The sequence below is a fragment of the Schistocerca gregaria genome, chromosome 2, assembly GCF_023897955.1.
Source record: "Schistocerca gregaria isolate iqSchGreg1 chromosome 2, iqSchGreg1.2, whole genome shotgun sequence".
In the NCBI taxonomy this organism is placed as follows: domain Eukaryota; kingdom Metazoa; phylum Arthropoda; class Insecta; order Orthoptera; family Acrididae; genus Schistocerca; species Schistocerca gregaria.
In genome coordinates, this window is record NC_064921.1 from 352,443,060 (window position 1) to 352,464,584 (window position 21,525).

The window sequence follows — 21,525 nt, forward strand, 5'->3', positions numbered from 1 at the left end:
TGTTGCATTGTCCTGCTGGAATTTGAACTTCCCACCATTTTCTGGATGAGGGGAGGGGAGGGGTTACGTTAGTGGAGGCAGCCCAGTTGACCTATTTTCCCACCAAAATTTGAACCTCCTGCTATGACATCATTGCAATGTTGCTATATCTATCACCGCCATCTTGGATCCGCCATCTTGAATAAATTTAGCAACAATGGAGAGTGGGGCCGTACAAACTTTGTTCCACTACTAATGAGCCATACCACAGTAGCAACTTCGACAGGATGCCTAATAAATATCATTTCAGAATTATGATGTTAGGGTGGTTGCGAATCAGGCGAATAGACTGCAACGACTCAAGGTGGAACTGCTATCTAAAATAAAGGAAAGCAAACGAGCGATGAAAATGCACGTCGTGGATAAAATCACTGAGAGCAGAGCCAACAAAGTAGTGCGTTTACCACTTTACAACTGCCATCTAAAGCAGAAATAGCTGGCTTAGTCCAAAATAAAGGATAATTTCAGGGAGAGAAATGTCCTTGGTGACACTTAAGAACTGAAGATTGCAGAATCTTCTTAATTCTACTGTCCTTACAGTTACTTCACAGGACTGGCTAGGTTTCTGCAGGAATATGTTGCATCTGGAGCAAGAGAGCTGGACACAAGATGGAATAATGGAAATGGCCATCGATGAAGTGATCATCAACAGAATGCCCTCATGGATTATGATGATGATGATGATCTTGAAACAAACACAAATGACAGTGATGTTTAGTGGATATCATTTTGACAGTTCTTTCAGGTGCAGTTAGTAAAACTTTTTAAACATTACTGCTGTCTGCATTTAATAATTGCTATGTGCAAACATATTCCAAAAGTAATGCTTTTTCGATTCATAGTGTCGTAAGTCGTACATTCAGCAAAACTTATTTTTCATTGTTTTCGATATGTAAATGATACACAAAGTTATACGTTAAGCTCTCGAGCATGTACATATCAACAAATTAGGTGATTTCCGATTCGTGATCGGTGTCACTTAAGCGGGTAATACTTGCGCAAGTGCCGCCTGTGACTTCGCGTTTAGCGCTAAACACGGGTAGTGGTGCAAGCAACGGACGCTGCCTTCCCCTCACTGCTCCACTCCCTTCACAGCCGTAATGCTCGCACAGCCATTCCCGACAGCCGCCGCACCAATCGTCAATCTACCGTAGTCAAACAGCATGTGCAACGCGCAGGTACCTAACATATGAATGACGATGAACCTGAGATAATTCGATTACGACGCAGCTAAATACACTTTCCCCTCGTTTTTTCTGGTAGAATTTAAATTTGGGAACTGTTATCCATGTATCATCGTTGTTTTCGAAGAGGAGAAAGCTAAATCAATAATAGCGACCTTTTTTCGTGAATGTGTGCTCGAATACTGAGAAATAAATTGTCGCTGATTGCTCCTGGTTGGCAGCTATTCCGAAAATCGCAAATGTCTTATATAGATCGAATCAAATAAGATATAGGAAACGTTCGTACGAAAGACAGCGGACTTTGTTCACGAATGTCTTAATGTACTATATAGGGTTTGGACTTTCTACTATTTTTCCGGAAGAATGATATAAGTTTCCCTTGAAAACCACACAAGAACGGTATTTATTAATCCCGAGAAGACTGGAAACTGTTTTGCATGTCGATGGTTTTCCTACTCCATATTAGACGTGGTGACCTGCTGTTCGTGGTGTTTCCATATTTTTGTGCAGCGCCTGTATCGTATAGATCACAAGGGGTCGCTGCATTCGCAAAAGATATCCGTTAACACCTTCCGAAACTGTGTCGGTGCAGTTCGGATTCAGCCTGTGTGGTGTATAGTATGAAGTCATGTCAGGTAACCGACAGCCATATTTTTTCTGTTTTTCGAGGGGGAGGGGATAGTCTGACTTGTAGTTGAGTAGATTCATTGTGACTGGGTTGACCACAGTTTCGTACGTCCCTCCAGGAGGAGGAGAAGCTGACAGAGGCTGTTGGTGGGGACGAGGCTCGCCGACGGCCCGGAGCGGCGACCGCCTGCCCAGTGGTTGGTGCTGGTGGGCCCCGGACGCTATCTGCGCGCCAGCTGGTGATAGCCAAAGCGCGCCGGACCGTTTTTCCCGCTCATTCGCCTCTCGCCCGTCGGACCGCACCGGGGGATCCGCCAGCTGCCAGAGGTGAGTCCGCACTCCACGCCGCACCTCTGCAGCCTGTATGGTCTCCTCGCTGAGCTCTCGGAAAGACACTCTCGTAGTCTTACTTGTAGAAACGCACCGACTCAAACGCGAATCGGTAACCGGCTGCCGAAGACTGTCCAGGGCAATTGTCTGCGTAGAGCCTTGATAGAGACGTTTCCCGACACCCCACAATCGCTTCTGTGTCGATCTGCCCCGCACTAAAACGTCGATCTATCCGCTTGTCCGCCGGCCGGGGTGGCCGAGCGGTTCTAGGCGCTACAGTCTGGAACCGCGCGACTGCTACGGTCGCTGGTTCGAATCCTGCCTCGAGCATAGATGTCTTTAGGTTAGTTAGGTTTAAGTAGTTCTAAGTTCTAGGGGACTGGTGACCTTAGAAGTTAAGTCCCCTACTGCTCAGAGCCATTTTTTTTTTAATCCGCATGTCCAAGTCGAGGCAAAGTGACGTCACGTCGTCGTGTACAGCGTTTTTACTTGCGGAAACATAGTCCCTGAGATATTTAAGATGCGCCGTAGACACTACTGACGCAGGAAACCGAAATTCTTGTGTCACATCCGATATCCAAGCTCCATATCTAGAACCTGGAGACCTCTAGGCAGAAACTCTGGTGTGAGTCCTACCAGAGGATTGCGCTTTACACCAATTTTCGGATCAAAATACTGTAACACAGCACTTAACATCAATATTTAAGCTGTATAAAAATTTACTGCATAGCCGTATGGCTTTAAAAAATTATAAAAATAACAGCAACTGACCTCATTAAGGTGTTAAACACGATTTTTTTAACAATTCTATGCAGAGTGGACGCTTGTATTTTCATTTACAGAAACTGTAACTGTACGCCGTTGATAGAGGTATAACTATTGAGAACAAAATAATATTGTTATACATTTGTATCAGAAAAAAATTTGTTTAAATTTGTTTTGGTTTACTCTCTTCAGTTCTTACGGTGGTCATGCGACCTTGCTATGACGCCACGAGTACGTGACTACGAATCTTTAGAATTTTTGTACTTTTCCAGCAATACCTCACTAACGATGAAAATGATCTCAAAACGGTTTTCTCCAGCTTCAGCAGCTCAGTAATATGTGTATGGTGACAGAAGGTAAAAATAATTATGGTTTGTGGCATATGTATGAAATGAGGAATGGAAGAAAGTGACGACCCTTCAAATTGTGAAAATTTCATTAGCCACTCTTTTAAATGTCTTAGTAATTTTGCCAATTGAAGTTGGCGTTTGACGGGCGCTGCTGGGAATCTGACGCGAGGGAGCGCGCGGTTTGGGTTGTGTATGTTAGCAGCTGAAAAATTCAGCCGTATAAGCCCTAAAAAAAATGTACGCGTCTCTTGTGATTATAAATGGAAATGAAATGAAAGTGATGCTATGGCGTTATTGGCCAGCAGACTCCGCCTTGGGCTCTCGGCCATCTTCCTATTTGACGCCACTTCAGCATCATGGCGCGACGGTGAAGATGAAATGTTTAGGTCAGCACAAACACTCAGTTCCCGAGCGAAGAAAATCTCCGACCCGGCCGGAAATTGAAACCGGGACCCTGCGATGCAGAGGCAGCCGCGCTAATCATTAGATCACGAGATACGGAAAGCAAAATAAATATTTTATTTTCTTTTAAACTTCTGTCTTGCGGATCCCTAGGCTCCGCGCTTAATATCCATGTGTTCGTCACACAACTGTCTGTAACAGACTGCTCACCACTTTCCTCGTCTTAGTACATACTTATCAGCAACAGATGCTATAGTACGATAGCCTTCTCTACAGACTCCGATAAATCGGGGTTGATACTTTTACGAGCCACAGTAATGCCATGCGACCGCAACTGGCTAAGGCGGCAGACTACTACGCTTCGTTCATCATGTCCACAGCTCGTGGCCTAGTGATGCCGGCACGGTAACTCAGCGTGTCCGGTCAGAGGGTTAGCTGCAATCTGTAATAAAAAAAAAACTGAGTTAATGGATCAACGACGAACTGAAACGGGTGCCTTGCGACGTCCGCTCCGAGCAGATGCAACGAACGAAAAAACGAACAAAATGAGATTTAAAAAAAAGTGGCTAGCGTTGTTACGTGTGGATCACGGAGTTGCGGGTTCGATTCCCGGCCGGGTTGAGGATTTTCTCTGCCCGAGGACTGGGTGTTTGTGTTGTCCTCATCATTCCAACATCATTCGTGATAGTGGCAAGATTGGACTGTGTATAAACTGGGACTTTGTACGGGCGCTCATGACCGCGCAGTTGAGCGCCCCACAAACCAAACATCATCACACTTCGTTCTTAAGAAGAATAAACCAGATGTAAACAAACACAATCACAATGATTGGTCAGCAGCCGTAGCTGTAGTACACTGCTGTTTTTCCTCTCTTGGAAATAGTCCCAAATTACGTATTGGATATCTTATTACTATGTCGCTGTAAAAGAAACTTTAATTACACTCTGATGTATTAACAGCCATCAGTGTTTTCCTTAATCATACTAGAGCTACCTAATTCTTATTTCAAAAATCGTATACAATCATAATCGGTGTAAACGCTACTTGTGCTGTGATTTTCTCGCCGTTCACACGCACTGTGGAAACGGATGACTTTGCTTCCGGCTTCGTAGTGAGACGCGCACGGAACACCGTTATTCGCAAGAAACAATTTTTCTTAATTTTTATTCATAACATTACAGAGAAAAATCAGTTTTCACTTTTTCGAGAAACACTATGTATTAAACGTAAGAAAATTTATATTTGTTATATGCATCGCGTAAACGGTAGCGTCTAGGAATCATAAACACGTATGCTAGCGGGCGGCGGTTCGAGATTCGTTGTAATTAACAGGTTTTTTCGGTTTGAATACCCAAATCACTTAAATACGAAATTCATCAAATATATGTTAATTAACTGATATTTAACTATCATTTTTTTAAAAAAAACAAACCATCTTCTAGTTTCTAATTGCGCATCTCACGCAAAATCCTGGTTGTCACTGCAGATGTACGTTCTTAACTATCGATATTTTATAAAAATAGTTAAAGATTGTTGAAATTAAGAAAACATCATACAATTAAATTTTTTGGAGAAAGATGAAAAATCAAATACTCTTTACTTGAATATGCCCATTGATTTGTTGGAAAGAGACGGTTTCACACGAACAAATGTGATAAGCGTCGTAGAAACACTGAAAACAAATTTCGCGACGTCGAGCACGCTGTACAAATGCTTCATTTTTATAACTGTCACTATAACACTGCAATCTGAACCTAATAGAATTGATCTGGAGCCAAATTAAGGAATTTGTCGCGAAAAATAACAAGACATTGAAGCTGCTATACATACTGGAACTAACGCACAAAGCTTTGTGACACGTCTCTGCCGAACGATTTCGAAATGCAGAACAGCACGTCATAAAAAGAGGAGGAGGATATGTGGAATTTTTCGGTAGCTTGGGTTTCTGTTGCTGATCCCATCGTTATCAACGTAGCAGTACTGAAATGTACCTTATTCCTCGGAGTCCGATATGGAAGAAGTTCAGTGATTACCAGACGGCTGACTGTAACACCTTGAGTGGCTTCAGTATTTAACTATATGGGAAATCAACAGTGTGTTTTTACGCCACACGTAGCTCATGCAGAAAAATTACTCTTCTTAATGTCGGGAATTTTCATCACATTTGTTTTTTAATTACAATACTATGTTAGCTAAGATCGAGAGCATGTTGTGTTTTCCGTCCGGTCATCTATGAAGCGTATCGCCTGAGTTCTGCCATATATTACTTCCTTCTGTTTAAAAATTAACTGGCATTCAAAGCTATGTTGTTTCTCTGCTCGTCTCTTTTTACGTCTTTACTGTGACTGTTCACATCCCCGCAGGTTAGTTGGATCACTTGCCTGGCCATTGCTGACCGAGTTAAATGCACTAGTAAAACTGTTGCCCTGTATCATCGTTGTGCCCATGTACACGTAACGCATAGCATAAAACGTACCCTCGTTATCGTACTTGATTGTACTTGAGACAGCTTGCCTTCCGCTCCACGTGAAACTAAATCCAATGAGGTTCCAGAAATCGCTGAAGAACACATAGTGTAATGTTTACATCAGGTTTATTCTTACGATGAACGGAGTACTACAATCTACCTACACTATGTTCGAGCCTCGTTATTTTGCTTTTTAGGGTTCCGTGCCTCAACTGGTAAAAACGGAACACTTAAGAGCATCGCTCTGTTGTCCGTCCGTCCGACCGACCGTTCGTCTCTGTCTGTCTGACTGTTAAAAACGATTTTTCTCAGGAACGACTGTACGTATCAATTTGAAATTTGTGTCGCATACTGAACTCCAAGGTCTCTTGGTGCTGTCGAAAATTGAAACTTCTAAGTCAGTGCACACAAAAGACAGATTATTTATGTCACATATCTTAATACTAGCAAACTCGCTGATCAGAACCTTTAGGGTACTTACCAATGAATGAAATCTTGTTAGGACTCATAAGTGCTTCTGGAATGCTGATGTTCAGTTCAGTACCTATTTCACATATCTATGCAGGGGCACCAGCTTCACCAAAGCATTGAGAGAACTGTCAGCTTACTACAGGGAAAACCAGTTGAGGCCAAATCCTGGAAAAACACAGACTTGCGCTTTCCATCTTAAAAACCGACAGGCTGCTAAAGCCCTCAAAATCACCTGGGAAGAAACATCACTAGAACGCTGTACGTATCCCAAATACCTAGGGGTCACCCTTCTCCGTGCATTAACATACAAGAGGCACTGCCTAAATACCAAGCAAAACGTGGCAGTCAGGAACAATATCTTCAGAAAGCTAACAGGCACAACGTGGGGAGCACACGCCAACACTGTGAGAACCTCTTCCCTTGCGTTGTGTTACTTTGCCGGAGAATACGCAAGCCCTTTCCATGCCAAAACAGTAGATGTCGCTCTAAATGTTACTTGTCGTATCATCACCGGGTGCCTGAAGTCTACTTCTCTGGATAAACTATACAGCCTCGGGGGAACTGTACCCCCCGACATCTGCCGAGACGTGTGTGCAAAAAGTGAGAAGAAAAAATCAAGCTTCTGAAGCACACCCCCTACATGGCTACCAACCAGCAAACTTACGACTAACATCCAGAAAGAGCTCCCTCAGATCTACCGAGGCTCTAGCTGGGCACCACAGCATTGCCGAATCGAACTATGGCGTGCAAGGCTTACCAGTACTTTGGGATGGACTACACCAAGCGAAAGACTACCACCCGGCTACACAGAGAATTGGAGACCTCACAACAGACTATGTTCGGGTGTCACGAAGTGTAAGAGCAATCTGACCAAATGGGGTTTTCCTAGAGGAGCCGCCTCTCTGAGAGTGTGGAGCAACGCAGACGACCTCCCACCTGCTCCCGTGTACCCAACGTGCAGCAGCATGCACAGCAGAAGACCTGCTTCATGCAACGCCAAATGCAATAGAGGTCGCTAACTTCTGGGCGGCAATAGTGTAAATAATTCTCTAGTAAATATATACACACACACGACATGTAAATATTGTACATTATTTTATATATTGTAAATGCTTCTGACACGAATAAATAAATAAATAATGAATGAAATTTGGCAAAAAGGAAGGTTTCACAGTACAACCAAAGGAAAAAATCCGAAAATTGTAAATCTGTAATTATATCACACTTTTTTTTGTTATTTCTTATCTAACCTCTGCCTGTTCGTCCGTCTATTAAGACGTTTCTTCTCAAAAACGGGTAGACGTATCAAGCTGAAATATATGTCGCATACCGAGTGCTATCCTCCCTTGGCGGTATAATAAACCTTAGCTTCCAAGTCAGTGCAGACAAAAGGTACGGCCATTTATATTTTGATGGAAACGCACTTCTCAAAACCTATAGGGTACTTCTCGTTGATCTACAATTATGAAATTCGGCAAGTAGGTAGATTTCACAGAACAAGTAAAGGGAAAAATTCTAGTATTTTTAATTTGTAATTATATCACACGAAAAATATTTCTTTTGTCGTTTGCCATCCGACGCCAAACTTGAAATTGAAACAGTCACTAGTCCTCCATTCACGCTGACTGGGTCGCAATGGTAAAAGTTAAACATCAGGTAAGGAATAACTTTATTGCTCATGTGGCGCGATCCGGAATTTATCCATCATCAGTATCTAGCAGCGATTACTGCACGTGCATATGGCGCTTCTACTTGTATGTGAAAGAAACATTCGCAGGCTAGCCAAGACATCAGTTATCCAGGAGCTATTATTGAACGTAAGTATTTCGCTTCAACTTGTACGTGAAACAAACATTCGTTATATCTACGTGCAGTAATCGCTCCTGGATATATGATGATGAATAAAGTCTGTAACGTGTCATATGAGCAATAAAGTCATTCCTTGCCTGATGTCTGACTTCTACCATTACGATTCAATCAGCCTGAATGCAGAACTACTGATTATTATAAAAAAGTTCGCCTGCCACTTGCGTGACTTTGTCTCGTTTATATTATTGAACTTGAAACTTTCTTGGAATCGCTGGGACCGGTATCTTGTCAGTATCAATGTCAATAACAGGCAAAAATGATCCAGATTCTCGATTACCGGAATGGATGAAGCGTCTATTATACACATAAGAGGGTTTGTATGGAACCCCAGTGCGCGCGTTCTACTCGCACCTGGCAAATCCCCCCCCCCCCCTATTTTTAAAATTTTTTTAAAGTCTTCCATCAAAGATCTGTATCGCTATAACGAAACACGTCTCTTCAGAAAGGACCAATACTAATAATAACAGCTTTACATTCGAGAGACAATAACGCATCGTGGCACATTTGTGTCTGCCTTGCAACGTATAATTTTGTAGCTAAGTCAAAAACTTCCCTGAAACAATTGCAGAATGCTTCTGCATTGTTGCAAGGCTATACACAATCATCACTCCCTCGCATTGCCTAAGCAGACAGCTCCATTATTCGTACCTATGTTGGTTCGTGTCGAAAATTTTCTGAACCGCCATTACTCTTAAATATTAATGAGCAATTACTGAAACAAAATACGTTTAGCAAATGTGACATACATAGAGTTACTTACCTTTACAATTTTTTATGCTTCCCTGATAAGTACCAAAGCGAATGCCGTAGGTCTACACATGAGGTAGAAGAATTATAAGTGTGGTGATTTAACTGCGATAACTGTTCAATAAGCACATCAGGATAACAAATAAATAAATGTTCACTTCATCGCATTTCCTTATTACTTCAATGATACCTTGCCACGAATGCACCACTATGACTATAATTACCACACATATCAACATAAGTTTTACATCACCCCGAATCCCAGAACTCCTGAAGATAGACGTTGACTATGGATATTACATCACAGACACAGTACCTTTGACTGCACAGGGATGTCACTAAACCCGTCTAAAGATGTAAACAACTACGCCTGAGCAGCGCCCATTAGAAGGAGGGGGTGCGACAGCCGATCAGTTCCAGTCACTTCACCAGGAAGGAGGTACACGGCTCGTGTCGCCTGTAGTTCAACCATGGCTAGACGGTCAATACCGCGGTTCGATCGCGTCCGCGTTGTTACTTATTGGCAGGAAGGGCTCTCAACAAGGGAAGTGTCCAGGCGTCTCGTAGTGAACCAAAGCGATGTTGTTCGGACATGGAGAAGATAGAGAGAGACAGGAACTGTCGATGACATGCCTCGCTCAGGCCGCCCAAGGGCTACTACTGCAGTGGATGACCGCTACCTACGGATTATGGCTCAGAGGAACCCTGACATCAACGCCACTACGTTGAATAATACTTCTCGTGTAGCCACAGGACCTGGTGTTACGACTCAAACTGTGCGAAATAGGCTGCATGATTTTCAGCTTCACTCCCGACGTCCATGGCGATGTCCGTCTTTGCAACCACGACACCATGCAGCTCGGTGCACATGGGCCCAACAACATGCCGAAAGGACCGCTCAGGATTGGCATCACTTTCTCTTCACCAATGAGTGTCGCATATGCCTTCAACCAGACAATCGTCGGAGACGTGTTTGGAGGCAACCCGGTCAGGCTGAACCCCTTAGACACAGAGTCCAGCGAGTGCAGCAAGGTGAAGGTTTCCGGCTGTTTTAGGGAGACATTATGTGAGGCCGACGTACGCCACTGGTGGTCATGGAAGGCGCCGTAACAGCTGTACGATGCGTGAATGCAATCCTCCAACGGATAGTGCAACCATATCGGCCGCATATTGGCGAGGAATCCGTCTTCATGGACGACAATTCGCGCTCCCATCGTCCACATCTTGTGAATGTCTTCCTTCAGGATAACGACATCGCTCGACTAGAGTGGCCAGCATGTTCTCCAGAGATGAACCCTATCGAACATGCCTGGGATAGATTGAAAAGGGCTGTTTATGGACGACGTGACCCATCAACCACTCTGAGGGACCTACGCCGAATTGCCCTTGAGGAGTGGGACAATCTGGAGCAACAGAGCCTTGATGAACTTGTGGATAGCATGCCACGACGAATACAGGCATGCATCAATGCAAGAGGACGGCTTACTGGGTATTAAAGGAGCCGGTGTGTAGCAATCTGGACCACCTCATCTGAAGGTCACTGTATGGTGGAACAACATGCAATGTGTCATTTTCATGAGCAATAAAAAGGGCGGAAATGATCTTTATGTTGATCTCTATTCCAATTTTCTGCATAGGTTTCGGAACTCTTGGAATCGAGGTGACGCAAAACTTTATTTTGAAACTTGTGGCAAGATCTGATGGGACCAAACGGCTGAGATCATCAGTCCCTAAGCTTACACACTACTTAATCTAACACAGACTAACTTACGCTAAGGACGACACACACACCCATGCCCGAGGGAGGACTCGAATCTCCAACGGGGCAGCCGCACGGATCGTGACAAGGCGACAGAGACCGCTCGGCTATCCCGCGCTCCCACCTTTTTTTTTCTTTTTTCTTGATGTGTATAACCCCTCCCCCCCCCCCCCCCATGAACCATGGACCTTGACGCTGGTGGGGAGGCTTGCGTGCCTCAGCGATACAGATATCCATACCGTAGTTGCATCCACAACGGACGGGTATCTGTTGAGAGGGCAGACAAACGTGTGGTTCCTGAAGAGGGGCAGCAACCTTTTCAGTAGTCGCAGGGGCAACAGTCTGGATGATTCACTCATCTGGCCTTGTAACATTAACCAAAACAGCCATGTAGTGCTGGTACTGCGAACGGCTGAAATCAAGGGAAACTACAGCCGTAATTTTTCCCGAGGGCATGCAGATTTACTGTATGGTTAAATGGTGATGGCGTCCTCTTGGGTAAAATATTCCGGAGGTAAAATAGTCCCTCATTCGGATATCTGGGCTGGGACTACTCAGGAGGACGTTGTTATCAGGAGAAAGAAAACTGGTCTTCTACAGGTCGGAGCGTGGAATGTCAGATCCCTTAATCGGGCAGGTAGGTTAGAAAATTTAAAAAGGGAAATGGATAGGTTGAAGTTAGATATAGTGGGAATTAGTGAAGTTCGGTGGCAGGAGGAACAAGACTTCTGGTCAGGTGAATACAGGGTAATAAATACAAAATCAAATAGGGGTAATGCAGGAGTGGGTGAATAAGGAATAAAAAATAGGAATGTAGGTAAGCTGCTTCAAACGGCATAGTGAATGCATTACTGTGGGCAAGATAGATACGAAACCCACGCCTACCACAGTAGTACAAGTTTATATGCCAACTAGTTCCGCAGATGATGAAGAGATTGATGAAATGTATGATGAGATAAAATAAATTATTGAGATAGTGAAGGGAGACGAAAAACTAATAGTCATTCGTGACTGGAATTCAATAGTAGGAAAAGGAAGAGAAGGAAACATAGTAGGTGAATATGGATTGGAGGTAAGAAATGAAAGAGGAAGCCATATAGTAGAATTTTGCACAGAGCATAATTTAATCATGGCTAACACTTGATTCAAGAATCATAAAAGAAGGTTGTATATATGGAAAAAGCCTGGAGATACTGGAAGGTATCAGATAGATTATATAATGGTAAGACAGATATTTAGGAACCAGGTTTTAAATTGTAAGACATTTCCAGGGGCAGATGTGGACTCTGACCACAATCTATAGGTTATGAACTGTAGATTAAAACTGAAGAAACTGCAAAAAGGTGGGAATTTAAGGAGATGGGACCTGGATAAACTGACAGAACCAGAAGTTGTAGAGAATTTCAGGGAGATCATTAGGGAAAGAAATACAGTAGAAGAAGAATGGGCAGCTTTGAGAGATGAAATAGTGAAGGAAGCAGAAGATCAAGTAGGTAAAAAGACAAGAGCTCATAAAAATCCTTGGGTAACAGAAGAGATATTGAATTTAATTGATGAAAGGAGAAAATACAAAAATGCCGTAAATGAAGCAGGCAAAAAGGAATACAAACGTCTCAAAAATGAGATCGGCGGGAAGTGCAAAATGGCTAAGCAGGGATGGCTAGAGGGAAATTGTAAGGATGTAGAGGCGTATATCACTAGGGGTAAGATGGATACTGCCTACAGGAAAATTAAAGAGACCTTTGGAGAAAAGAGAACCACTTGTATGAACATCAAGAGTTCAGATGGAAACCCAGTTCTAAACAAAGAAGGGAAAGCAGAAAGGTGGAAGGAGTATACAAAGGGTCTATACAAGGGCGATGTTCTTGAGGACAATATTATGGAAATGGAAGAGGACATAGATGAAGATGAAATGGGAGATATGATACTGCGTGAAGAGTTTGACAGAGCACTGAAAGATCTAAGTCCAAACAAGGCCGAGGAGTAGACAACATCCCATTAGAACTACTGACAGCCTTGGGAGAGCCAGTCCTAACAAAACTCTACCATCTGGTGAGCACGATGTATGAGACAGGCGAAATAACCTCAGACTTCAAGAAGAATATAATAATGCCAATCCCAAAGAAACCAGGTGTTGACAGATGTGAAAATTACCGAACTATCAGTTTAATAAGTCACGGCTGCAAAATACCAACGCGAATTCTTTACAGACGAATGGAAAAACTGATAGAAGTCGACCTCGGGGAAGATCAATTTGGATTCCGTAGGAATATTGGAACACGTGAGGCAATACTGACCCTACGACTTATCTAAGAAGCTAGATTAAGGAAAGGCAAACCTACGTTTCTAGCATTTGTAGACTTAGAGAAAGCTTTTGCCAATGTTAACTGGAATACTGTCTTTCAAATTATGAAGGTGGCAAGGGTAAAATACAGAGAGCGAAATGATATTTACAATTTTTACAGAAACCAGATGGCAGTTATAAGAGTCGAGGGGTATGAAAGGGAAGCGGTGGTTGGGAAGGTAGTGAGACAGAGTTGTAACCTATCCTCGATGTTATTCAATCTGTATATTGAGCAAGCAGTAAAGGAAACAAAAGAAAAGTTTGGAGTAGGTATTAAAATCCATGGAGACGAAATAAAACATTGAGGTTCGCCGATGACATTGTAATTCTGTCAGAGACAGCCAAAGATCTGGAAGAGCAGCTGAACGGAATGGACAGTTTGTTGAAAGGAGGATATAAGATGAACATCAATAAAAGCAAAACTAGGATAATGGAATGTAGTCGAATTAAATTGGGTAATGCTGAAGGAATCAGATTAGGAAATGAGACGCTTAAAGTAGTATATGAGTTTTGCTATTTGGGGAGCAAAATAACTGATGATGGTCGAAGCAGAGAGGATATAAAATTTAGATAGCGTTTCTGAAGAAGAGAAATTTGTTAACATCGAGTATAGATTTAAGTGTCAGGAAGACGTTTTTGAAAGTATTTGTATGGAGTGTAGCCATGAATGGAAGTCAAACGTGGACGATAAATAATTTAGAGAAGAAGACAATAGAAGCTTTCGAAATGTGGTTCTATAGAAGAATGCTGAAGATTAGTTGGGTACATCACATAACTAATGACGAGGTACTGAGTAGAATCGGGGAGAAGAGAAATTTGTGGCTCAACTTGACTATAAGAAGGGATCGATTGGTAGGACATATTCTGAGGCATAAAGGGATCACCAATTTAGTGTTGGAGGGCAGCGTGGAGGGTAAAAATCGTAGATGGAGAGCAGGAGATGAATATACTAAACAGATTCAGAAGGATGTAGGTCGCAGTAGGTACTGGGAGATGAAGAAGCTTGCACAGGATAGAGTAGCATGGAGAGCTGCATCAAACCAGTCTCTGGACTGAAGACCACAACAACAACAACAACAACTTATAATTTTATTTTTACGTGGGGCCACAGCCCCCAAAATCAGGCTAGTAAGGCACCGTCTAACGTTTTGAAATACCAGCGGACCCGTATTTAAACTCTCAAAATAAATGAGGGCATTCGATTTAATCAGAAATATATGCAGAATACAGTGATTGAAAGTAACACAAACGTCGAAATTGGCCGATCGCATAATTTATAAACAATATTACAGTCTACTACGAACCGAGATTTCCTTTACAAAATTATCATTGTTATAAGGGGCGATCAAAAAGTTACCTTTAGAAGGCTGTACAGTCCAAGATCAGTGTGCCAATGATGCAAAATCGCGTGAACATTGAAACACTCATCCCACCGAAGCACTAGCTAGAAACACCCGTCTGGTAGAACTTCGTGTCCTGCTGTGTGAGGAAGTCCGTAACAGTCTGCTGCACGTCCCAGTCCGACAGGAATTGTTGATGCTTCAGGGCGCTTTCTGAGGGACTGAAAGGGTGATAATCGGATGGGTAGAGATGTGGACGGTGGGGCGGGTGCTCGAATGTCTCCCACTTGAATTGGCTCAAGCTCTGCATTAAGACACTTGCGATATGGGGACGCGCGTTATCGTGATTCATCAGCACCACTAATCGCACCATTCCACATCCGTGATTTTCGACAGACATGCTGCCCCATACACATTACTCATTCACCGACGGATGTCTACTGGTGTTTGACCTTCGGAAGCCAACAGAAGAATAACAGCGCGTTGCTCCTGTTTGGACGTATTTGGTATTAACGTCGCCATAGTTCACTTTTCCGCATTACCTGCAGGTCATAAGGATGCGAGCACAACACTAATCCCTTGCCTAAATGTCGGTGCTTACACACACGCTTCGAAGACGCGCTATGTTGCGTGTATGCTCCAGTAACGCTCTCAAACGGAAAGTTTTGATTGCCCTTACACACGCTCTTCTCAAGGGCCATTCGGCGTAGGTCCCTCAGAGTGGTTGGCGGGTCACGTCGTCCATAAACTTGCTGCACTCGCTGGACAGTGCGTCTGAGGGATTCAGCCTGACTGGGTTGCCTCTAAACACGTCCCGACGATTTTCTGGTTGAAGGCATATGCGACACTCATCAATAAAGAGACTGTGATGCCAATCCTGAGCAGTCCATTCGACATGTTGTAGGGCTCATCTGCACTGTGCTGCATGGTGTCCTGGTTGCAAAGATGGACATCACCATGGATGTCGGGAGTGAAGTTGCGCATCATGCAGCCTATTGTGTACAGTTTGAGTCATAGCACAACGTCCTGTGGCTGCACGAAAAGCATTATTCAACATGGTGGCTTTGCTGTCAGGGTTCCTCCGAGCCATAATCCGTAGGTAGCGGTCATCCACTGCAGTAGTAGCCCTTGGGCGGCCTGAGCGAGGCATGTCATCGACAGTTCCTGTCTCTCTCTATCTTCTCCATGTCCGAACAACATCGCTTTGGTTCACTACGAGACGCCTGGACACTTCCCTTGTTGAGAGCCCTTCCTGCCAATAAGTAACAACGCGGACGCAATCGAACCGCGGTATTGACCGTCTAGGCATGGTTGAACTGCAGGCGACACGAGCCGTGTACCTCCTTCCTGGTGAAGTGACTGGAACTGATCGGCTGTCGCACCCCCTCCCTCTAATGGGCGCTGCTCAGGCGTGGTTGTTTACATCTTTAGGCGGGTTTAGTGACATCCCTGTGCAGTCAAAGGTACTGTGTCTGTGAAGTAATATCCACAGTCAACGTCTATCTTCAGGAGTTCTGGGATTCGGGGTGATGTAAAACTTTTTTTGATATGTGTGGTAATTATAGTCATAGTGGTGAATTCGTGGCAAGGTATCATTGAAGTAATAAGGAAATGCGATGAAGTGATCATTTATTTATTTGTTATCCTGATGAATAATGTGTGTTAGAGTGCGTTTATGGTCAAGCCGTAGGAATATTTATTTAATTTCAAGTTATTTAAATGTAAATCCGGTATTTCGTATGTGTTTCAATATGTTTGTGAGTGTGCGTTGGCTTGGAGATATGGCGGGAGCGCTCTAGCCAATCACAGCGCTCGTTAATGGGGAGACTTTGGGAGTGGGGGAGGGGCATTGGGTTGCACGGGACAAGGCGTGCTGGACGAGGAAGCAGCAAGGGGTCGCAGGAAAGACTGGGAGATAGAAATATTTCGTAGTGCCGACTTGTGCACCTCTGAGATTTCCGTGGCTTCTGCAGCGAAGATGTAGTATACGTTTAGAAGTGAATATTCCACGAGCTATGTTGTTGTTCATAACCAATTACGTGAAGTGGAAATCTATTGATTCCCTGTTATTCAACTTATATTTTATTTCATTGCTGGACCATGGACACCAACAAGTGTTTTGCAGTAATAAACGGCATTCTTAAAGTTACTTCTGCTATCATACTCATCATTTAAAGTCGTTAAAAATAGTACCTGCAGATTTTATTTAATTGCAATCTCTCATTAATAAATTTCTATGTTACATTCAAATTCGCAATTGCTCAGTGATAGGAGCTTTCTACCATCCGATTCATGTGTATATTCATATTGTATACCATAGACTCAGCTGTATTTGGCTTGTAATGCGGCAACTGCGTATCTCAGTCCCTAGACAACGATACCAACCATAACTTTTAATATATTAACTCTGATTCTGAGGGTACGTAGTTGAGGGCCACCTCTTTTTGTATTTGAAAGCCCACAATTGGGAGCTCGTCTGGGATTTGTGTCCTGCAAATCGGTAATTCCTTTGATCTCTGTTATTCAGCATACTATGCGAAGTGTAAAACCCTTTGCAAAACCAGTAGAGATCTCTGTAGAGTGACCTCTCACAAAATACAGTGTGAGATCGTTTTTCTTCCCGCAAGTAGGTTTCTGGAACTAGGGAAATTATGGCAATTTTCACAACTAACACACGCTTGCTACAATAAAATTTTAGAAAGCATTCTTGACTGGAGCACAGTGATCGGTATAAAATGCTAAACATCAATTGAAACACTCTCGAACGCGTTTTCAGATTTCTAATTTGTTAGCAACCAGTTTCGGCACTTTCCTCAGACCATCTTCAGGCTTATCACAGCTGGTGACGACAAACGGAGCGAGGAGATCCGTAGAATTTCGGTTGTCACTGCTCAGAAACTTTCATAGCATTATAATTATATTAATCCACCACAACATTACATTGTACCACACACCTTAGTACAGCACGCCTATAAATTCAAAAAGCATTCGATATCTGCTAACAAGGTCGCACATGTTCCACTTACTTTCCCATGATCCCAATAAAGCACATTTTCTCAAATTCTACATATATTAACAATAAATAAATGATTATAAAGTTTTCCTGCAGAGTACAGTAAAGTCCAGGTAAAAAAATTTTACCTTTTACTTTCTCTTTGGCTTTTATCTCAGAGCCCGACGTACTTTTGTACGCTGAATGTCCGTTGTAGGCGAGAATTTTAATTTTGCTGTCCACTCCTCTTTCTCTCTTATAGCACAGATAACGTGTTTAGATGCAGTTGTATACTCTCTAATAGCCAGATAAGTCACTGTAATGAAGGTCGCTGCAGAGATTTGAGAAACCTCCCAAAGCCAAAATCAGGATGGTTGGAATACGATCGGAACCCGAGAGTTCTTGAATCCATTACTCTACTCTACGTCGTTCCATCAGATTTAGAGCAACTTCCTGTAGACAACCAAGACGAGAAGTCACTGTGTTTGTTTGGAAATATATAAATAGGAGCAGCAAGAGCAAACGATATCGACGTTGACAACCGTAGCAAATATTAGATTCTCTACACGTTCAAACAGCGAGCAGTCTAAGTACAGGCTCTCTAGGGCAGCCCACTCACTCGCTGTCGATCAAATTTTATTGCTGAAAGACGAAGGTTTCAGGTATATGTTACATCTGCGGTTCGCAGTGTTTGGTAATGCAGTATCAGAGATAGTTAGAGGCAGAAGGGCTGACGGAATGTAACTGTAACAGTATGACACCGAGGACTAGGAAGGTCTGTCGATCTTAGTCTGTTTTGTTTTTTTTTTCTCCTAGTGATAGCTGTAAAAATGACCAAAACTTCAGGACTACGGTTGCTAACTTATCGAAACAAAATATGTGGTATTAAACGCACAAAAATTTCTCGGTTCTCTCGCCGCGTCAAATTCGCATAAATTTTCAAGCTTTCGATGATACCCACCATCATCTTCGTCAGGGACTAAAACTGGCTGTCGCAAACTGTTTTTATTTCTTTATTGTTATTTCATCCCCCACGTCCCATATGGACACGGGGTGGGCTGTCAACGGATCCAATTTGCCACTCTTCAGCCACACGAGAGAAAAATTTAAAAAAACTTAATATTAAAGATGGACAAGGCAGTCGACAAAAGAAACGTTTTGCACAATAAAAAGACAGATCTTCAGCCTTCATAAGTTAAAATATAAAACGTTGATTCGGAGATTAATTAAAATGTCACACATATAGATATTAAAACTGATAGACAGTTACACAAAGTAAAATGGAAAGGCCGATGTGTTACTGATTAGAAGAGATACATAGTTGAGTGAAGAGATGAGTGGATGTAGACAGCCAGGAAGAAGAGTATTATGCGAACGTAGCATTAAAGTTAATGCATAGGAGGGAGTTTGTTGGGTGGATGTTTGGAGGAGGGCTTGGGGAAGAATGGAGAGGAATGCAGTTTCGAACCAAAACTTAGGAACTGGTGGAGAGAATTGGAGGTCAAGGGAACACTCTCATGTGGTGGGTGGTAGGGATATCATAGATCTAGTACAGTGGCTATACATCAGGGCAGTTTTCATAATTGGGTAAGGGAAGGTGATTTAAGTTTCGTTGGGAAAGGATGTGGAGGGTGGTGAGGTGTACTATTGGTAGAGGTGCGGCAGAGTACCAGGAGCAGTGATCAGGAGGGAAACTAGGGGGATGGTAATGTAAGATATTTGGATGTGTTCATATTGGAAGAGCAGGCTGGAGAATTTTATAAGTTGGTAAGTTGGTAGAGGATGCAGGTGGAGGAGGGTAAGTGGATCCAAAAGGCTATGCAGAATGCATGGCATTTGAGGATCTGAAGAGTGTTATAAAAGGAGGGAGGAGCGGAAGCCCATGTGACATTGGCATAGCAGAGGATTGGTCAGATCAGGGCTTTGTACTGTTGAGGATTGTGGAAGGGTGCAATCACTATGTTTAGCTGTTTGGTAGTTTTAGTAATTTTAATCTGTTGTGGGCTTTCTGTCGAATGGTTAGCAGATGGGGCTTCCTTGTTAGTCAGTGATCAAGTGTTAATCCAAGGTATTTTAGTGTATTAGTTATCTAGATAGGATTGTTGTAAATGGTAAAGTAAAAGTCGTGGGGACAGAAGCTGCAGGTGGTTTGGCCTATAATTATGACCTAGATTTTGGTAGGGTTGATTTTCTGGAACCACCGGTTGCACCAGGAGTTGAACTGATTGGCATGGAGCTGGAGGGATATCTTGAGGATAGGACAGAGAGCAAGTAAGGTGGTGCCATCAGCATACTGGAAGGGAGGAATAGGAGGAGGGGGCTTTGGCATATTGGACAGACAGGAGGGGTAAGAGGACAGAAACTTGGGGCACACCTGCAATGGGATAGGAGATATGGGAGTTGGTGTTGTTGATGGTGACATAAAACGGCGGTTAGAGAGAAAGGAGGCGTTGAGGGTGACATAATTTATGGGAAGTGCATAGGTCTGGAGCTTAAAGAGGATCCCAGAATGCGATACATGGTCATACGCTTTTCAAGATCTAGGGCGACAAAAATGGTCGATTTGTGGTTATTGATTTGGTGGTGCCGTATAGGGGTGAGTAACGTACAGGAGAGGAAAAATTGGGTTGGAAGCCACATCGATGGACAGGAGTGGGTTGGTGTTGTTGTAGGTGTTTATGGATATGTTGAGATAGGCTGGACTCCAAGACCTTGCTAAACACAGAGGTGAGGCTAATGGGATGGTCGGAGGAGGTGTCAGTGGCGGGTTTATTAGGTTTGAGGAAGAGGTTTCCATGGCCCAGGATAGAAACATGTGTGTAGGTTTACTTTGTAAAGGTTGGCTAGGATATCCAGGTAGGAGAAGGGGCATTCTTTTGGGTGTCTGTAGGTGATGCTGTCGTGACCAGGAGCTGTATTGCGTTTGTGATGGAGTATCTGTTGAATTATTGTGTTGTTATTGGAGTACTGAGTTCTGTCCATGGGATGTTCTTGAGGTACTGAAAGGTAGGAGCGAGAGATGAGAGGGAGGTACCGGTATGCTCGTGGACTGTCGTGAATAAGGACTAATCGAAGTAGGAGTCGTTGGAGGTGGTGAAGGAGTCAGAGAGGGAGAACGCATAGTGGTTGGTTTTGCTTAGGTTGTCAGGGAGAAGATGATTATCGTGCAGGATGGAGCAGGGTTGTTGCCAGTAAGGTGGTGAAATGCCTTCCAGTACTGGGAAGAGTTTATGGGCTGTGTGGTATTGAGATGTGTGCATGTCTACTGCCAGATGTGGTATTTCTTTGCATTCGGCGGATTTCAGATGGGTCAGTGTAATTGTCGGTGGTGTATAAGCATGTCTCAGTCACAGATCTGCATGAAGGATTGGTAAGGGTAGCAGGATGCATGGAGGAGTAGGAGAGCATGTGGAGGGAGTGTGGGATGATGGGGATTGATATGTTTCATCGATATGTGACGAGTTATGGCGTTTGAGAAGGAAGGAAGGTGGCAGCATGGTGGATGACATGAGGGGCTTGTTGGAAGTATAAGGGATGGCTTCCGAGTCTGGTAGCAATGAATTCCCTTTCCTCTCCCTGTTTGGAAGAGGAAAGAGGAGTGGGTGTATGGGTAGTGTGTGTGGTATAGGGCATGGTGAGTAGGACAGGAAGATGGTTGTTCCCAGTGGGGTTGAGAACTGCTGTAGTAATGCCGCCCAAGGAGGTTAGGAGAGGTGAAGATAACATCAGGAGTGGAATTGCTTTCAAGGTGGGTACGCAGTAGGAGGCGGACTATATCACCATGGAGGGAGTCAGTAAACTGATGCCAACTTAGGAGTTCAGCATGGGACTGGCTATGG

The 21,525-nt window shown here is 43.4% G+C and overlaps 1 protein-coding gene across 1 annotated transcript in view; it reads left to right on the plus strand.

Annotated features, from left to right (window-relative positions):
- The first annotated feature begins 2,102 nt into the window (after positions 1 to 2,102).
- Positions 2,103 to 21,525, plus strand: part of LOC126336154 (Krueppel-like factor 16) — a 151,590-nt gene continuing 132,167 nt past the window's right edge. The window contains exon 1 of the mRNA XM_049999646.1: positions 2,103 to 2,177. The gene's annotated coding sequence lies outside the window, so the exon portion shown is untranslated. The remainder of the gene's footprint in view (positions 2,178 to 21,525) is intronic.